General features: G+C 37.5%; 1 pseudogene; it reads left to right on the top strand.

Moving 5' to 3' along the window:
- The first annotated feature begins 12,947 nt into the window (after window positions 1–12,947).
- On the top strand, window positions 12,948–14,342 carry LOC146889101 (zinc finger and BTB domain-containing protein 44-like; annotated as a pseudogene).
- The last annotated feature ends 5,817 nt before the right edge of the window (window positions 14,343–20,159 follow it).

The raw sequence follows: 20,159 nt of genomic DNA, 5'->3' as shown, positions 1-20,159 counted from the left end.
CAAAATATTCCAGAATAAGGACAAATTTAAACAATTCGTAGCCACAAACCCAGCCTTATAAAAAGTAATAGAAGGAAAATCGCAACCCAAGGAATCCAACATTGCCAACACTGCCTACAATAACTCAGACATCTAGCAACCCTTCACGAGCTTAACTCAAAGAAGGGTCACACACAAACTCTATTAAACAAACAAACAAAAAATAATAATAACCGGAGTCAACAACCAGTGGTCATTAATATCACTTAATATTAATGTACTCAATTCACCTATAAAAAGGCACAGACTAAGAGACTGGATACGAAAACAGGATCCAACATTCTGCTGTTTACAAGAAACACACCTCAACCACAAAGACAGACATCTACTCAGAATAAAGGGTTGGGAAAAGGTTTTTCAAGCAAACACACAAAAGATGGAGACGGACATTTTATACTCATAACAAGAACAATTCATCAGGAGGAAGTCTCAATCCTGAATATCTATGCCCCTAATATAAAGCCTCCTACTTATGTAAAAGAAACACTTCTAAAACTCAAGGCAATCATCAAACCACAGACACTAATAGTAGGAGACTTCAACACTCCTCTCTCACCAAAGAACAGGTCAATCAGACAGAAACCTAACAGAGAAATAAGAGAATTATTGGAGGTATTGAATCAAATGGACTTAACAGACATCTATAGAACATTCCACCCAAATAGGAAAGAATATACCTTCTTCTCTGCAGCTCATGGAACCTTCTCGAAAATTGACCACATACTGGGTAACAAAGCAAACTTCCACAGATACAAAAAATATATTAGTAACCACCTGTATCTTGTCAGACCACCATGGATTAAAGTTAGAATTCAACAACAGTGCTACCCCCAGGAAACCAACAAATTCATGGAAGTTGAACAGTAAACTACTGAATCACCCATGAGTCAAGGAAGAAATAAAGAAAGAAATTAAAGTCTCCTTGAATTTAATGAAAATAAAGACACAACATACTCAAACCTATGGGACACTATGAAAGCAGTGCTAAGAGGAAAGTTCATAGCACTAAGTGCCCAATTAAAGAAAATGGAGAAAGCAGACATTGGAGACTTAACAGCATACTTGAAAGCTCTAGAAAAAAAAGATGATTCACCCAGGAGGTCTAGAAGACTGGAAATAATCAAACTGAGTGCTGAAATCAACAAAATAGAAACAGAGAAAACAATCCAAAGAATCAATGAATCAAAAAGCTGGTTCTTAGAGAAAATCAACAAGATTGACATACCCCTATCCAAATTAATCAAACGGCAGAGAGAGAACATGCAAATTAATAAGATCAGAAATGAAAAGGGGGACATAACCACAGACACAGAGGAAATTCAGAGAATCATTACATCTTACTACGAAAGTTTATATGCCACAAAGTTGGAAAATGTTAAAGAAATGGACATTTGTTTAGATAAGTATCATATACCAAAGTTGAACCAAGACCAGGTGAACAATCTAAATAGACCTGTCAGTCATGAAGAATTAGAAGCTGTTATCAAAAATCTCCCTACCAAACAAAGCCCAGGACCAGATGGTTTCAATGAAGAATTCTACCAGAACTTCCAGGAAGAGCTAATACTTATACTCCTTAATGTATTTCACAATATAGAAACAGAAGAATCATTGTCAAACTCTTTTTATGAAGCTACAGTTACCCTGATACCAAAGTCACACAAAGACACAACCAAGAAAAAGAATTACAGACCAATCTCACTCATGAACATTGACGCAAAAATACTCTCAATAAAATACTGGCAAACCGAATCCAAGAATGCATTAGAAAAATTATCCATTATGATCAAGTGGGCTTCATCCCAGAGATGCGGGGCTGGTTCAACATACGCAAATCTATCAATGTAATTCATCATATAAATAAACTGGAAGAAAAAAACCATATGATCATTTCATTGGATGCTGAAAAAGCATTTGACAAAATTCAACACCCCATTATGATAAAGGTGTTGGAGAGATTGGGTATACGAGGATCATACCTAAATATAATAAAAGCAATATATAGCAAGCCAACAGCTAACATCAAATTGAATGGAGAGAAACTCAAAGCCATTCCACTAAAATCAGGAACACGACAAGGCTGTCCACTCTCTCCATACCTCTTCAATATAGTGCTTGAAGTTCTAGCAATAGCAATAAGACAACATAAGGGGATCAAGAGGATTCGAATTGGGAAGGATGAAGTTAAACTTCTTTGAATTGTGCTAGTGAAGGGTCGCTAGATGTCTGAATTATTGTAGTCAGTGTTGGCAATGTTGGATTCCTTGGGATGTAATTTTCCTTCTAGTATTCTCTGTAAGGCTGGATTAGTAGTTATGTATTGTTTAAATTTGTTTTTATCCTGAAATATTTTGTTTTCTCCATTGATAGTGAACGAAAGCTTAGCTGAGTAAAGTAGTCTGGGCTTGCATCCATGGTCCCTTAATTTCTGCAGTACCTCTATCCAGGACCTTCTGGCTTTCATGGTTTCTATAGAGAAGTCTGGTGTAAGTCTGATAGGTTTACCTTTATAGGTTACTTGACCTTTTTCCTTTGCAGCTCTTAATATCCTTTCTTTAATCTGACTGCTTTGTGTTTTGATTATTATATGGCGAGGGGATGTTTTTTTCTGATCCAATCTATTCGGTGTTCTGTATGCTTCTTGCACCTTCATAGGAATATCCCTCTTTAGGATGGGAAAGTTTTCTTCTATAATTTTGTTGAATATATCTTCTGGACCTTTGATCTGCAATTCTTCTCCTTCTTCTACTCCTATTATTCTTAGATTTGGTTTTTTTTATTATGTCCCATATTTCCTGAATGTTTTGTGATGAGAATTTGTTGGATTTGCTGTTTTCTTTGGTCAGGGCATTTATTTTCTCTATGGTGTCTTCATAATCTGAGATTCGTTCTTCTATCTCTTGTATTCTATTGGTTAAGCCTGATTCTGTAGTCTCCGTTCGTTTACCTAGGTTTTCCATATCCAGCTGGCCCTCGGATTGTGTTTTCCTCACTGCCTCCATTTCAGTTTTCAATTCTTGAACTGATTCCATTACCTGTTTGATTGCTTTTTCTTGGTTTCCCAGGGTATCATTTACGAATTTACTCATTTCTTCAACCTTTTTGTTATATTTGTCTTCCATTTCTTTACTCATTTCTTCCATCTTTTTGTTATATTTGTCTTCTAATTCTTTAAGTGAGTTATTCATACCCTGTTTAAGAGACTCTATTGCTTTCATAATGACACTGTTTTCCACTTCTTCCGGAATAGGGCGTTCAAGTCCTTCTGTCGTAAGATCGCTGGGATCTGGGGTTTTCATGTTGTTTTTCAGATTGTTGGAGGAATTTTTGCCTTGGCGCCTGCCCATCTCTTCCTTCAGATGCCTTCCAATGGCTCTTCCCTCCGCTGGGTCTTCTTCTACTGGATTAGTGTCCCTTGCTAACCAGGAATCACTTTGCCTGCAGTCTTAGCTCACTGCAGGCAGGCTCTTAGAACCAAGGGACTTCCTTCCCTTTGCACTCACCACCTGTCCCGACCCACGGTGCCCACCCCGGCTGAGATGGAGGAATTTAAGCCCCGAAAAAGGGAGAGAGGACGGGAGGGGTTCCAGGCCGAAAGCTCTGATGGCGTAGCAGGAGAGAGGGATTAGCTGGGGGAAGTTGCCCCTGTGGAGCAGCCAGGGAGATAAGGATGGCGGGAATACCGTGTGTACCTAACCTGAGTTGTATGGCGGTCAACACACTCACCTCTCCACAGGATCAGAGCCCCTCATTGGTCAGAAGACTCACTGCCTGCGGTCTTAACTTGCTGCAGGCCGGCTATCCGAACAAAGGGACTCTGATCCCTTTGCACTCACCGCCTGCCCCGGGCTGCGGTGCCCACCCCAGCTGAGATGGAGGAATTTTTCGGAAATGCAAATCAAAACAAATTTGAGATATCATCTTACACCTATCAGAATAGCCAAACTCAAAAACACCAATGATAGTCTATGCTGGAGAGGATGTGGAATGAGGGAAACACTCATCCATTGTTGGTGGGAATGCAAACTTGTGCAGCCACTGTGGAAATCAGTGTGGCGGTTTTTCAGGAAACTTGGAGTCAACCTCCCTTAGGACCCAGCAATTCCACTCTTGGGAATATACCCCAGAGATGCCCTAACATACTACAAAAGCATTTGTTCAACTATGTTCATAGCAGCACTATTTGTAATAACCAGAACCTGGAAACAACCTAGGTGCCCCTCAATAGAAGAATGGTTAAAAAAGGTGTGGAACATATACACATTAGAGTTTTACTCAGCGGTAAAAAACAAGGACATCTTGAATTTTGCATACAAATGGATGGAAATTGAAAACGCTTTACTGAGTGAGGTAAGCCAGACCCAAAAAGAGGAATATGGTATGTTTTCACTCATAAGTGGATTCAAACCATAATTAAAGGTCTTTGAGCCTATTATTCGTGATCCTAGAGATCCTAGAGAAGATAGAAAAATCATGTAGCTATCCTCCTGGAGATTGGAAATAGACAAGCGTCCCAGGTAACCTCGGGTACATGGTGGGGTGGGAGGGTTGTTGGAAGGGGAGAGGGTTAGAGAGAAGGGAGTAGGGGAGGAATGGGGAAAGCTTGGTGGACTGGGATGGGGGGGGAGGGAGGAAGGATGGATATGGGATCAGGGAAGAATATTTCAACTAAGGGAGTAATTTTAAGGTTTACAGGAGTCTTGATTATAAATGGGATCCCAGGTCCAAGGAGAGATCCCCAGATTTTTCTCTGGACAGAGGAGAGGGAGCCTGAAACGGCCTTGGCCCATAACCATACTGATGAATATTTTGCTTATCACCATAGAACCTTCATCTAGCGATGGATGGAGATAGAGACAGAGACCCACATTGGAACACTGGACTTAACTCCCTAGGTCCAAAGGAGAAGCAGAAGGAAAGAGAACGTGAGCAAAGAAGGCAAGACCAGAGGGAACCTTCATCCGTTGATAGATGGCGATTCAGATGGAGACCCACATTGGAGCACCAGACTGAGCCCCCCAAGGTCCAAATGAGGAGCAGAGGGAGGAAGAAAAGGAAAAAAAATCAGGACTGCGAGGGATGCGATCACCCAATGATACAAGGGGACTGATCTAATGAGAGTTTACCAAGGCCAGTTGGACTGGGACTGAACGAGGATGCGATCCAACTAGATTCTCTGAATGTGGCCGGATTCTCTGAATGTGGCTGGCCTGGAGTCTTTCTGAAAAGCCATTGACAATGACACTGGGACTTGTTTTCTCTGCATATACTGGATTTTGGGGATCCAGTCTGTCTGGACACTCCCCTCCCTGTATCTGGAGGGAGGGGGGAGGAACTTGAACTTCCCACAGGTCAGGAAACCTTGACTGCTCTTAGGGATGGAGAGGGAGGAGGAGAGGGAGTGGGGGAAGTGGGAGGGTGTTGGGAGGAGGGGCGGAAATGGAAACCTTTATAATTTAATAAAATTACTTTCAAAAAAAAAAGAACGCATCTTCAACAAATGATGCTGGCATAACTTGATGTCAACATATAGAATGAAAACAGATTGATATCTATCCATGCACAAAACTCAATCCAAATGGTTTAAAGACATCAATATAAATCCGATTACTCTGGTCCCGATAGAAGAGAAAGTGGAAAGTAGCCTTCAATGCGTGGGCACAGGAGACCACTTCCTAAGTATAACCCCAGTAACACAGACAATGAGAACAACAATAAATAAATGGGACTGTCTGAAACTGAAAAGCCTCTGTAAAGCAAAAAACACTGTCAATAAGACAAAAAGGCAGCATACTGAATGGGAAAACATCTTCCCCAACCCCACATCAGACAGAGGACTGATCTTCAAAATATATAAAGAAATCAAGAAATAGGACATCAAAATTTCAAATAACCCAATTAAAAAATGGGGTAGAGAACTAATCAGAGAATTCTCAACAGAAGAATCTCAAATTGATGAAAGACACTTAAGGAAATGTTCAACATCCTTAGCCATGAGGAAAATGCAAATGAAAACAACTCTGAGATACCATCTTACACCAGTCAGAATAGCTAAGGTCAAAAACACCATTGGCAGCTTAGGCTGCAGAGTAAGGGGAACAGTTCTCCATTGCTGGTGGGAGTGCAAACTCGTACAACTACTTTTGAAATCAGTGTTGCAGTTTCTCAGAAAATTGAGAATAAACCTACCTCAGGGCTCAGCAATACCACTCCTGGGCATATACCCAGAAGGTGCTCAATCATACTACAAGGACATTGCAGCTTTATTTGTAATAGGCAGAACCTAGATACAAACTAGATGCCCCTCAACTGAAGAATGGATAAAGAAAATGTGGCACATTTTCACATTGGAGTAGTATCCAGTTGCAAAAAGCAATGACATCTTGAAATTTGCATGTAAATGGTTGGAACTAGAAAAAAACATCCTGAGTGAGGTAACCCAGACTGGGAAAGTTGAATATGGTATGTACCCACTCATAATTGAATACTCCTGTAAATCAAAGGATATTGATCCTTATAGTACATGATCCTAGAGAAGTTAACAAGGTGAAACCTAAGAAAAACATACATTGATCGACCTAGAAAGGGGAAATAGACAAGATCTCCTGACAAAATTCGGAGCATGAGGGTTGGGGGAGTAGGGAGGGCAGAAGGAGAAGACAAGGGGAGAAGGGGAGATAGGAGGAGGGCAGAAAGGAATGGGTAATAAGAACTTGAAGGAATAGAATGGATAAGATGAAGGAAGGACAGGGATGAGAGCAAGGAATGAGATATTTTGATTGAGGGAGCCATTGTGGGGCTAGCGAGAACTCTGGCACTAGGAGTCCACAAGGATAATCCCAACTAAGACACTAAGCAATAGAGAAGAGGGTGCCTGAACTGGCCTTTCCCTGTAGTCAGACTGATGAATATCTTAAATATCTTTATAATACCTTCATTCAGCAATTGATGGAAACAGGCAGAGACCCACAGTGGAGCACTGGGCTGAGCTCCCAGAGTTCAACTGAAGAGTGGGAAGAGTGAGAATATGAGCAGAGGGATCCAGACCATGATGGAGACACGCACTGAAACAGTTTACCTGAGCTAATGGAGCTCACCAACTCCATCCAGACAGGGAAGGAAACAGCATTGGTCCAAGCAAGTCCCTCTGAATGTGGGTGACAGTTGTCTGGCTGATTCGGACTGTGGGGCCACTGGCAGTGGTACCAGGATTTATCCCTACTGCTTGCACTGGCTTTTTGGGAGTCTATTCTCTATGGATGGATACCTTGCTCAGCCTGGATACAGTAGGGAGGGCCTTGACTCAAAACAGTTATATCAGTAATGTCCACCCCAGCGTATGCAACAGGTCAAAATAACTGAGAACCAGGAGCCCCGTGCAGAACCTGTAAAAAGATCATTAAGTTGTAGAGTATTCTTTCCAAGTGATTTTAGTTGGTCTAAATCTATTGGGAGCAGCTGTGGTAATTTGCAAGTATTTGTGTCCCCAAAACTCAGAGGGAGTGGCACTATTAGGAAGTGTAGCTTTCCTGAAGTAAGTGTGGTCTTGTTGGAGGTTTGATTAAACAGGCCCTTAATCCTGATCTTGATGCAGAAGGACTCACCTTTAATCTGGACCACACCCTCTCTTGAAATGTGTCAATGGAGTCCAGTCTTGAGGGTTTTTCTTCTCAAACTTCACTCAGTGTGAGAGTTTAACAGTAAACTTGCCTTCAAGGTGTAGCACTCTTAAATCTAGCACCATGTCTGCCTGCAGGCTGCCAAGTTTCCCTTCATGATCATGATGGACTGAACCTCTGATACTGTAAGCTAACTACTTCAATTAAATGTCTGCATTATAACTGTTGTTGTGGTCTTTATATCTTTTAACAGCAATAAAAACTTAACTAAGGCACCAGCTCTGTTTTTTTTTTTTTTTTACTTCTTCCAGGCAGTTGGGATGATCTTAGAGTTTTCTCTGCACTTCCCTTATCTGAGAGCTACACTTAGCCATCTTTATTGTTTAGTCTTGGGAGGAATAGACCTCATGAATCTGGTCAGTTTCACAGAATTCCTGAAGCAATTTTGAATTATTCACCTTCTAGCTTAAGTAGCTTCCTTTCAGGATGATTCTTTCAAATTTGTCACATCTGCCTCTTGGAAAATAAATGAGTTTAATTAGGGCTATTCATAGACACATGAGTGGTGGGAGGCTTAAAAGGGCATGGGCAACTTAAGAATTACCACATGACTGGAGAAAAAATTCTCACTTATAAACACTATGTATGTTCACAATTGGACAAGGCCCCTGGAGTCCATACCCCAACCCCCAAACTGTTAACTTTCTCTAAATTCTGAGCTTCTTTCCACTGCATGATAGACTATTCATAGACCCCATCTTGTGCAGGCCTCCTTCAGTTAATCACCGTTGATAGTGGTTAAAGAAGTAAGAGTCATGTCATGCCCAGAGAACAGTGCTTCACAAGAGCAGTTCAATCAACCTGAAATATTTCCTCATGATCTTCGGTACTGTCAAACTCCAGTAATAATAGATCTGTTAATTTTAATTTTAATATAATCATTCAACTTTACTTCAAGCTTTAACTCTTTTCCAATTTAAAGAGTAATTCACATGTCTTTACTAGTACTTAAATATTTTTCATTATTATATTTTTTTAATTATTTCAATGAATACATGAGATCGCTCATACAGTTGTTATACTGATATGATATAGACATTCTATTACATTACTGTTTTTTATAAATGTATTATTTATTATTTTGTACTATTGTAATTATCTGTTAGCCTCTAAGTTATCATTAATGGTCTTTCCTCCTTATATATTTGATCTCACATATTACACTCAAATTTTGAATAACAAGAATCTATAAGCTACAGAATGCTGTTGATTTGATGGTATTTTATTTGAGAAAATAGATAATAAAAATAATGTATTTATTTCTTGAGTTTTTAAACTATCAATGACAAAGAAACTAGCAAACAAAGCACATACTGAGAACCTGAAAGCAGCCCAGTGGTTGATATCCTTAAAATGAAGATGGACCAATTGTGTGTGTGTGTGTGCGTGTGTGGGTGCTTGTCTGTGCAACATATTCCAAGCCATGTCTGTGAAATCAATCATCAGATGAGGATCTGGATCTGATATTCAAGTTCTTGGCAAACCATTTTTTATGAGGATCAATCTATCTTACATCTGACTAAAATATTATACTTCATAATAGACACTATGCCAGAAGCATCCATGCAAGCAAGTCTTACAATCTGATGCATAGCAAAAGCCCTAGATCGCAGCTCACTACTACTTTAAACACTACCTGTAAGGACAAGATGATGTGTGGAAATGCTTAGATATTATGAATATTTGACTTTCAGTTTCAAATAATCTAAACTACAAGTTTAATAATGGAAATAAAAGTTTTCTGAACAATGTCTTCCTATCACTTTTAAAACAGGTTGGCTGCTTCACCTGAATGGAAAAAGTATAAAGCATAAAGGAGCTTGAGAACAAACACCACAGGAATTTCCATACCACACCCGCATAAATCACTATCAGCAGACTGACATTTTTCTAAACATACATCAATAGAGATATTTGTACATGCTATAATTCTTTAGGTATAGAAAAACCCTTAATGATACATAAAAATTATCTTTGTACTATACATTCATAGCTAAGTGTTTATCATTGATGGCTTCATATTTTTCTATTTTACTGAAGTAAATTTATTTCTATCATTACTATGAATTTAGTGTCGTTCTAATGTGACAGTATCTTTCCACTGCTATTTGTTTCACAGTTGTTTATTTCTCATGTGAATAATTTCTTAGGACTTGTGGGAAAATGTGAACAGACATTAGCAATGGATAAACATTTAAATTTATTCTTATATAAAGCATGTCTAGTAATATTTGTTCCCTAAATCTTTTTTGATAACCTCATGCTATCTATTTATTCAGCATCTATAGTGTCTTTTTAATACGATCCTTTATATACTAAATTCCCTTATATTCTTAGGTCTGCTTTTGAATCTGAATCAATTATATACATTTGATCTCCTAGACCATTTCATTAGTGGATTTCGTTTTTATCTTAAAATTACAACAACTTTTGGATGATCACTTTGTATAGAAATTTCTTCATGCAAGTCATTAATTGCAGATTTCTTGACTAGTTTCATCCTTTGATTTGTCTAATTTTTATAACATTTTTACCATTTAAGAAATGAAAGAGGCCTGAAGAGATGACTCAGTGGTTAAAAATACTGAATATCCTTCCACAGGACCTGGGTTCAATTCCCAGCAACTTCATGGCAGCTCACAATTGTCAGTAACTCCAGTTCTAGGGGATCCAACACCCATGGCAAAACACCAATGCACATTTAAAAAAATGAAAACAAATGAAAGATTCATTGTGGTAATTAATTCAAATGGCCTTAAATACCTATCCTGAGAAATTAGCATTTTTAAGAAATTAGGCTTTCCTGATTTTAAAATTCTGCAATATTTTTACACTCTCCTAAAGTGGATAGTGAACTACTATTGATGTTACTGAACATTATTTTATATATTTCCATTTCATCTTGCATGTAGCTTTTACTGAACGTCTTTGAACTACTAATTTCCTAAGATTACTTTTAAAATCATATCTTCACATCTAGCATTACATATTATCATTACCATCTCCTTTTCTATGGTTGTGTTGTAATCATCAGACTCTTTTATTGAAATTTTATATTGCATTAGGTATCTTGATCTTATTTCTACATCTAGGGAAATCCTTGTACTGTTTTAGCATTACTGTGTCAGTTGAAGAAATACGGTGATATCTAGCAAAGTTGTACAAACACAATCTATATAGCTATCCCTGATCTATTAGTCCATCTTCAGCACACATGTGCCCATATTACTTTTGCAAAAAGTACAATCAAACATTTCTCTCAAATATTCTTTCCTCATAAAATTTACTGCAGTATTGCATACCACTGACACTTTCTATTATTTATAGGTAACCTTTTACTGCCCACTGAGTGTTTTCAGTAGCCAATCGTGTAATGTTATAAACTGTAACTCTAAATATGTTCTAGAACACTATGGTTGTTCTAAAGGGGCATGCAGTCAAACTGCCTTCTAAGTATATACGTTTATATGCATAGACGAGGTTATTATCAACCTTTGTAAAAGAAGCTTCTTTCTGAAGTTGTGGGGTCCCCTTTCTCCTCATGTGTCATAGGTCACTGTCCATGAGGGCATAGGGAGCAGAAGTAGTGAGCAGAATTCTGATAGCTGTGAGCATGATAAAAATAACTTCTAGTGGTTAGTTTCAGAGAGACAGCTCAGTTTATTGAAACAATGGGACTAGTTTATATAGCTCAAGTCAGGGGGAGGGGAGGACAAATGAATAAGAGAATGAATATACTAATTTGTATATGCAGAACTAATTGAGAACAGACAAACATTAATGACATACCAATTCAATTACCAGAGTGTGTGGGAAGAAAGAGGGAAGCTTATGTGTTGAGTCATTTGCAGTGAGTTCTGTGCAGCATTATCCTCTAAATAAGGTCAGGCATCTGTGCTTAGAGACACTCTCCAATTAAGGTTTAGGAAGAGAAGAGGAATCCCTGCTGAGAAGGAGAGCTATCTGGGACATTGTGAACCTCAACCTTAATAGAAAGATTCTGCAACGTGCAGTGGGCAGCACTGAAAGATTCATTACTAGTTATATAATAAGAAGTGACTGTTGAGTGCTTAGCCCTAAATGGAACATCTAAATCAACCTATCCAAGCTCAAGGAGCAGCACATAAGAGAATGTAGAAGCTGGAGGATAGAACGAGGCCTATAAAATCCTATTTTCTGAACACAACATCACTTTTGCATCCATGAATCCAAATCATCAGTGGCTACCTGCAAAAGACTGAGACCATTAGCATTCCAGCATTGATAGAGAAGGGAGTTCACAAGACCCTACACTTTCTTTTATAAAAGTTATAAGCTGTTTAGCTTATTACAGGCAAAGCAGGCATGTTCCTCAGTGTTGCAGCAACTAGTAAGTTACCCCTGTTCAAAAACATAATCACTACATCTAATCATGCAGGAAACCATAATTAAATGACAGAGGCCATAAATGAAATTTAAAAGACAGAAAAGTAGGAAGGAACTTGATGAGATGAAGAGGGGTTCAGTGGGAAGGAAAGAGAAATGAGAAGATAATCAGAGTATCAAAGTACAGTGTATGCCTATTTGTGTGTGAAATTCTAAAGAATAAATGATTTTTAGAGGACACCGGAGAAAGCAAACTGCCTCACGAAGTAAAGGCATTTGACCCTAAGCAGAAAGACCTGAGTTCAATCCACTGGATACATACAGTAAAAAAAGTAGAAGATTCCCACAAGTAGTCCTTTAACTTTCATATACATACTGTCAATCAAAACTGCATAAACACACACACTAAATACATGTTAAAAAAGAACACTATATAAATAAAAAAACCCCACAACCTCTGTATTTGTTACATGTCTAGTTATTGTGAAAAAATACCTGACAAAAGGAACTTAAAACAAAGGCTTATTTCAGATTACAGTTCCGGGTGATACAGTCATAACATCATAACACAGAAAGTATGGAAGTAGGAATAAAAAGTAGGGGCGCCGGGCACTCTCCTCCCTGTGCCTTGTACTTTCACATCTAGCAGGCACGCGGGCGAGAGGCACCACCATGAGTGCCCACTTCCAGGCTGCACTCTGGTCGAGATGGACTGCCGAGATAGGGTCCCCTGAGCCTCTGGTGGAGGAGGGGGGAGAGGAGCCAGTCGCGCTCCACCGCCCCACCTGCACTACTGCCCGCAGGACATTTCTGATTAATTGCATTCTTGAAGAGCATCAATAGTAAAGGAAAAAAAAAAGAAAGATGGGTGTGAAAACATTTACTCACAGCTCCTCTTCCCACATCCAGGAAATGCTGGGAAAACTAAATATGTTATGAAATGATGGACATTTTTGTGATATCACTATTCGCGTCCAGCATAAAATTTTTCAGGCTCAAAAGGTGGTACTAACAGCTTGCAGTGATTTCTTTCGAAAAACAAAAAACAAAGAACAAAACAAAACAAACCAAAAAAAAACCACTTGTGGGCCAAGCAGCAGAGGATGAGAACAAAAATGTGTTGGATCTGCATCATGTTTCAGTGACTGGCTTTATACCTCTTTTAGAATACGCTTACACAGCCTCTCTGCCAATTAATATAGAAAATCTTATTGATGTTCTAGCTGAAGCTGAAGCTATATGCAAATGTTTAGTGTTGCTAGTACCTGCTCAGAGTTCATGAAAGCAAGTGTTTTGTGGAATACACCCAATAGCCAACCAGGAAAGGGTCTAGATGCTGGGCAAGAAAATAGTTTTAACTGCAGTTTTACTTCTCAATATGGAAGTACTTCTCCATTGTCTTCAGATTGCAGGGTTGTGGAAAGGACCATTCCTGTTTGCCAAGAATCCTGGAGAAAATGCAAAAGCTACATCGTGATGTCTCCTGAGAGTCCTGTAAAATGTAGCACACAAACAAGTTCACACCAGGTATTGAATTCCTCAACTTCCTATGCAGAAAATAGATGTCAGCCAGCTGACTCTTCTTTAGTTTTTCAATGGACTTTCCCTTTTGGAATTGATTGAAGGATTCAGCCTGAGAAAGCAAAACAGACAGAAAATACTGAGATTTTAGAGTTGCCTGGCCTGTCTGAGGCAGTAGAAGAATGACTATGTGACTTCTGAAAGCACAAAAACTACCTTGCCTCTAGGTACAGAAGAAGATGTGCAGGTCAAAGTAGAAAGATTAAGTGATAAGGAAGTTCATGAGGAAGTGTCCCAGCCTGTCAGTGCATCTCAGAGCTCACTGAGTGATCAGCAGACAGTGCGAGAAAGTGAATCAGTTCAAGAGGACCTTCTGATTAGTCCACAGTCTTCCCCTATAGGCTCAGTAGATGAAGGAGTTACAGTGGGGTTCCCTACACTTCAAATCACTTCTAGCACCAATGCTCATGGCGACAGATTGGAACATGTTCAGTATCCCTTCCAACTCTACATTGCTCCTTCTTCCAGCAGTACAGAAGGACCAAGTCCAAATGGTCCAGACAGACCTTTCCAATGTCCAACCTGAGGGGTTCGATTCACTTGTATTCAGAACCTAAAACAGCACATGCCTATCCATAATCAGGAATTAAATCATTTCAGTGTGACTGCTGTGGAAAAATGTTCACCAGGGCTTACTCGCTAAAGATGCATTGCCTAAAACATAAAGTGATTTCTTAGTGTCAGACTTCTTAAACCAGGAGCAACAAGAGATTCTTGTTCAGTATGATCTTGGAGAAAACAGTTTTGAAAGCAAGTCTTCTGTACAAATGCCTGTGATTTCACAGGATTCCTCAGAATTGTGAAAGTTCTTTCCCTTAGGGATCTCCTGGTGGGCTTGCAGAGAAGGAGGAGGATGTGCAAGAGCAGCCAAAGACCAGTTCTCATGCTGAGGCCACCCAACATGACTCCCCCCAAAGTCAGAGCTATCTTCCATAACTATTGCATAATTTTGTGTTTTGACATCAGTTTAGGTTTTTGAAAAGTGCCAGTGCTTGATCTTTAACGTTTAAAGTTAACTTTTTAAATAAAGAAGGGTACCATTTGTACGCCCTGAAATTGGAGGGTTGCTTTGCTTTGCTTTGTTTTTTTCTTTTTTGTTTTTTTCTCCATTGCTGAGAGATCCCTTCTGTGTGTATACAATAAGAACAAAAACTCTGATACTTAAGGAGAAGAAGCTGATTTTAAACATGGCATTCTTCCCATTGTTAAAAGTGGGCAGCAGCAGATACAGAAGAAACCAGGTTATTGTTGACATTCCTGAGATGAGAGGGCTCATGGGAAGTTATTAAACAAAATTTGACAATGCCTAAGTAAATTTTTACTTATAGATGAGGGGTGTTATAAACCCTGTAGTTTTGGAAATATTTATGGTAATTTTTCAAATAAAAGTACATAACTTTTGAAATTCAGCATATTATTTTTTAAGCCATTATGAAAATCATAGTGAAAAATTGGTATCGGGCAGGCATTTCATGTACCTTTATAGTGCCACTCCAAAGGCTAAGAGGTGTGATTGAGAGAAGTCAGGCTGTGCATGGAATGGCTAGGGTACAGAATGAGGTGCGTATACTCCATCTTTATAGGAATTGTTTTAATACTGTTTTTCTTACTAGAATGAGGTTTACCTGGCCTTTGAATGCTGAAACCTGGCTAACTAGGACATTGCTCAGATAAGTGTCCTATTGTCCCATCAACAGTATTTTCACCTGTATCTACTATTCTGTTGCCACATAAAAGAAAAATATTGAAGGCATTCCATATTTTATATATAGGTTTATGTATTGTTGGGGATGTTTATGCTGTGATGTTTTGGACAAAATGAAAGAAATCTGTTTTGAGGCTACATTCTTAATCCAATTAAGATTATTTACAAGACCACATACAACAACAATACATTGTCCTTATTCTAAAATGGTCTGAGGTATTGCTAAGTTTGTTAAAAAGCAGTTGTAGTTTTCACAGGATGTAAGCAATAATGTGGCAGATAATAAGACGTTGTAAAGTGGTCATCTGTGACTCAGAAATTGGGGGTTGTTAATACTAAAATCTAAAAACTTTGCTACTCAGATGATGACATTTATATGATATCCTAGATTGGGTTATACTTTTTTATCTGGTGCCATTAAAGCCTCTTCGATCTGAAAAAAAAAAAAGAAGTAGTTTGTCCCATTGTGTTATAGTTAAGAATCAGATGGTCTTGAATTTTTGTGCTCAGCTCCATTTCTCCTTCCCATTCAGCCCAGGACTCAGCCTGTTAAAGGATGGAATGGTACTGCCCACATTTAGGGTTGCTTTTCCACTTCAGCAAACCTAATCTAGTTAATTTCTCAGAGATAGGTCCAGAGATTTGTTTACGTGGTAATGCTAGATCTCATCAAGTTGAAAATCAAGTTTAACTTTCATACTTTCATATCATATGTGCTTGTAAGCCTGCTTTGTTAGCTGCTGCATACTGCTTTTGTGGGGGCAAAAATCCTTGGAATTTCCAGACTAAGCCTCAAGATAATCAGTTTCGGTTTTTTTCTACATTCAATATTTCAAGATCCCATTTTTACTTTTGCTGTCTTAAATTAAGAAACTAAACAAGCCTGTAAATAAAAAGTTTCATTTTAATTCAACAACTCCCATACTTAAATGCTATGCTTAAATTTTAGCAACGTGAGCTCTGTGATTACAAGATACAAGAGCTTCTTTTAGGACTGGCATGTAAGCACTTTGATTTATTGACTATCACTTGAGCTGGGATTTCATAATCTTTTAACTTGTCTTTCTCTTTTTGTGAATACCAAGTGAATTCAGTAGAACCTATTCCACAGGTCAGTCTTTTACTCATCATTACTGTCATAGTAATCAAGTGAAGCAAACATTCAGGCCCATTTTTCAGTTGACACTTCATCACACTCAAGCACAATGATAGCTTCTTTAATTCTGAGGCAATCGTGTAATCTGTTTTTACCAGCATTGATTTTTTTCCCCTTTGGAAAGGGCTCAGTTCTGTGCTCAGGCCCAAAAGCAAGACCAAACTAAAAGCCTATGATAGGCAGCTTATCTACTGGGATCGCAACTAGCAGAAAACATAAAAAAAGTGACACTGACATGCTATAGATTTTTCATGCAAGATGCAAAACAATCTACAAAATCTTTTAAAACAAGGAATTGTAGTTAGTGTAACATATTTGCTTTTTCAATTTTCTACCAATTCTTTGCAATTACCACTGTAGTTAGAACTGTAAAACTTCATAAAAACAATTATTAAGTATAATATAGACTATATGCACTATGGATATTGGCTAGTAAAGTGGATACTAAAGAATATAGAAATAGCAGATGTAAATAGTATTCATTCTACCTCTAACATAAAGCACTGTAGATTTCATTCCTTAGACCCAACAGCCAGCACTAAGATCTAGAGTACTCATGCATTTAACTCAATGATATAGATGTGGTTCTGGTAACAAGATGGTAGAACCTTCTAGAAAGTATCCCTGTAGTATAAGGCAAAAGTTTGCTTTTGGAGAATTGTCTAATCAGATACATTGGTTGCAAACTCCTTGAGGAAAGTATCAGCTGTTTACTATGGCATGTTGGTGACCATTGCACACTGCAAGAAGCAGGCACTGGTGAAATGCACTATACAACAAAAGCCTAAACTCAATATGCTGCTATGACTGCGTAGTCAGCAGTACATGGAACTCCAAATCAAAATATCCTTCTCTTTATTGAGTACCTCCAACATCCTCTACTGAGAAATACTTCTGGCAAAGAAAAAGAAGCTAAGGCGACCAAACTATTTCTAAAACGGCAGTCTAAAATTAGTGTTCATAAGCTAATAACCTATGACATGGGTATGTAGTATAGAAACAATTACCAAAGAAAATATTTTCTTCTTGTAAGGCTTGCATCCAATCATTGTTTTTTCTCTTTTTATGTGTTATAGAAGTTTAAATTTGTAGACTGTCATATTTGATTCTTTCTAACTAAAAAGTTTTGACTTACCAAAAGATTATAAAATTTTCTTTAAGTTGCCTATATATTGATAATTATTCTGACATATATGTGCCAGAATTAATTTCTACAGATTATTTTAGTACTTAGATTTTCACTTCCTTCATTTCTATTATGCAATATTTAGTAGAACTTACCTTATACAATTGATATAATGACAAGATAGATTTTATGTGAAATGATTATTTAAGTGTTTGGACCAAAGTAAGGGCTAATTATAGAGTACTGAATGCAGTTTTTAGCAATAAAATTTTACTAATATTAACAATTAATATTATAACCTATGCTAAATATAGTATGTTGTTTTTCTGATTTATTTCTTGATCCTTTTGTCATTTGTATATAGGAGGGCTACTGAATGTTTTGAGTTAATATTGCATCCAGCCTCTTCACTAAAGGTGTTTATTAACTGTAGGAGTTTTCTGGTTGGATTTTAGGGTCACATATGTATACAATCATATCATCTGCAAATAATGGGTCTTTGACTTCCTGCTTCTAATTTGCATTCCTCGATGCCCTTCAGTTTTATTGTTGTTCTAACTAAAACTTCAAGTACCATATTGATAGAAAGTGAACAGCCTTGTCTTGTTCTTGATTTTAGTGGGACTGTTTTGAATCACTCTCGTTTAACTTGATGACGGTTGTAGGCTTCCTGAAAGTTGTCTTTATTATGTTTAGGCGTGTTCTTTGTGTTTCTAATTTCTCCATGACTTTTATCATGAAGGGGTTTGGGATTTTGTCAAAGTTTCTTTTCGTCATCTCATAAAATCAACATGTAGGTTTTTCTTGTTCTGCTTTTTATATGGTGGATTATATGGATTCATTTTCATATACTGAATCATCCCTGCACCTTAGACATAAAGCCTACTTGATGATGGTGAATGACTTTTTTGATATGTTCTTGGATTCCTTTTGTCAATGTTTTATTGAGTATTTTGCTTCTGTTTTCATAGGAAAATTGGTCTCTAATTTTCTTTCTTTGTTGAATCTTTATGTGGTTTGGTTATCAGAGTGGATGTGACCTCACAAAATAAATTTAGCAATGTTTCTTCTATTTCTATTTTGTGGAATCATTTGAGGAATATTGGCAGTATTTCTTGTTTAAAAGTCTAATAGAATTCCAGATGAAAACCACTGGGCCCTGGGCTTTTTTTGATTGAAAGACTTTTAATGAGTACTTTTATTTTCGGAGGGTTATAGCGTTATTAAATTTGGTTTATCTGATATTTATTTAACTTTGGTTAAGTGATATCTATCGAGAAAATTAATCATTTATTTTAGATTTTATAATATTGTAGAGTACAGGTTTCTAAAATATGACCTAATGATTCATTGGATGTCCTTGTTGTCTTCTATTATATCCCCCTTTTTGTTTTTGATTTTGGTAACTTGGATATTCTATCTCTGTCTTTTAGTTAGTTCGTTAAGAATTTGTTTAGATTGTTGATTTTCTCAATGAATCAACTATCTGTTTCATTGATTCTTCATGTTGTTCTCGTTTCTATTTTATTAATTTCAACCTTGAGATTGATTATTTCTTAAAGTCTACTCCTCTTGGATATGTTTACTTCTTTTTACAATAAATTTGTAAAAATTATTAAAATTTTTACAATAAATTTGCTGCTTTTTTATTTAAAAAGTATTTTCTTGTAGTCCTACGGGCCAGAAATCAGTTGTCAAGGAATCCAGAAGATTACTGTGCTTCTGGAAGTTCTGCGATTAATTCTTTTTGTTCTAGAGCTTTAATGTATGCTGTTAAGTTGCTAGTATGAGATTTTCTCCATTTTTTATGTAGTCAATGCTAAGAATTTTTCTCTTCACATTGCTATCGTTGTATCCCATAAGCTTGGGCATCATCTGATTTATTTAATTCTAGGAAATATCTTATTTCTTTGTTTATTTCTGTCTTGATCCAATTTTCATTCAGTCTATTCAGTTTCCATGAGTTTGTAGCCTTCTGTTGTTGTTGAAGTCCAGCTATAATACGTGGTGGTCTGAAAGGATGTGAGAGGTTATTTCAGTGTTCTTGTATCTGCTGAGACTTGCTTTGTGACTTAGTGTGTAGTTAATTTTTGAGAAAGTTCTATGAGGTACTGAGAATAGGGTGTATTCTTTTGTGATTGTGTGAAATGTTCTACAGAAATTTGATGGGTTTATTTGAATCATAGCATCTGTTTTTTCCATTATTTCTCTGTTTAGCTTCCTTCTGGATTATCTGTCCATTGTAACAGTGGGGTACTGGAGTCCCCCAATATCAGTTTGTGAGTGTCAGTGTGTGATTTAAGCTTTAGTAATTTTTTTCAAATGTGGGTACAGTTGCATTTGGGGCATAGATGTTAAGAATTGAAAGAACATTTTGGTGGATCTTTCTTTTGACAAGTATAAACTATCCTTCCCCATCTGTTTTGATTAATTTTTTCGTTTGAAATTTATTTTGTTAGATGTTATAATGGCTACACCAACTTGCTTCTTACTCCCATTTTTTTTGGA

The sequence above is a fragment of the Myodes glareolus genome, chromosome X, assembly GCF_982192425.1.
Source record: "Myodes glareolus chromosome X, mMyoGla1.1, whole genome shotgun sequence".
Taxonomy (NCBI): Eukaryota; Metazoa; Chordata; class Mammalia; order Rodentia; family Cricetidae; genus Myodes; species Myodes glareolus.
The sequence above is the reverse complement of the archived record's forward strand: the minus strand, read 5'-3'. Positions and strand labels throughout refer to the sequence as shown.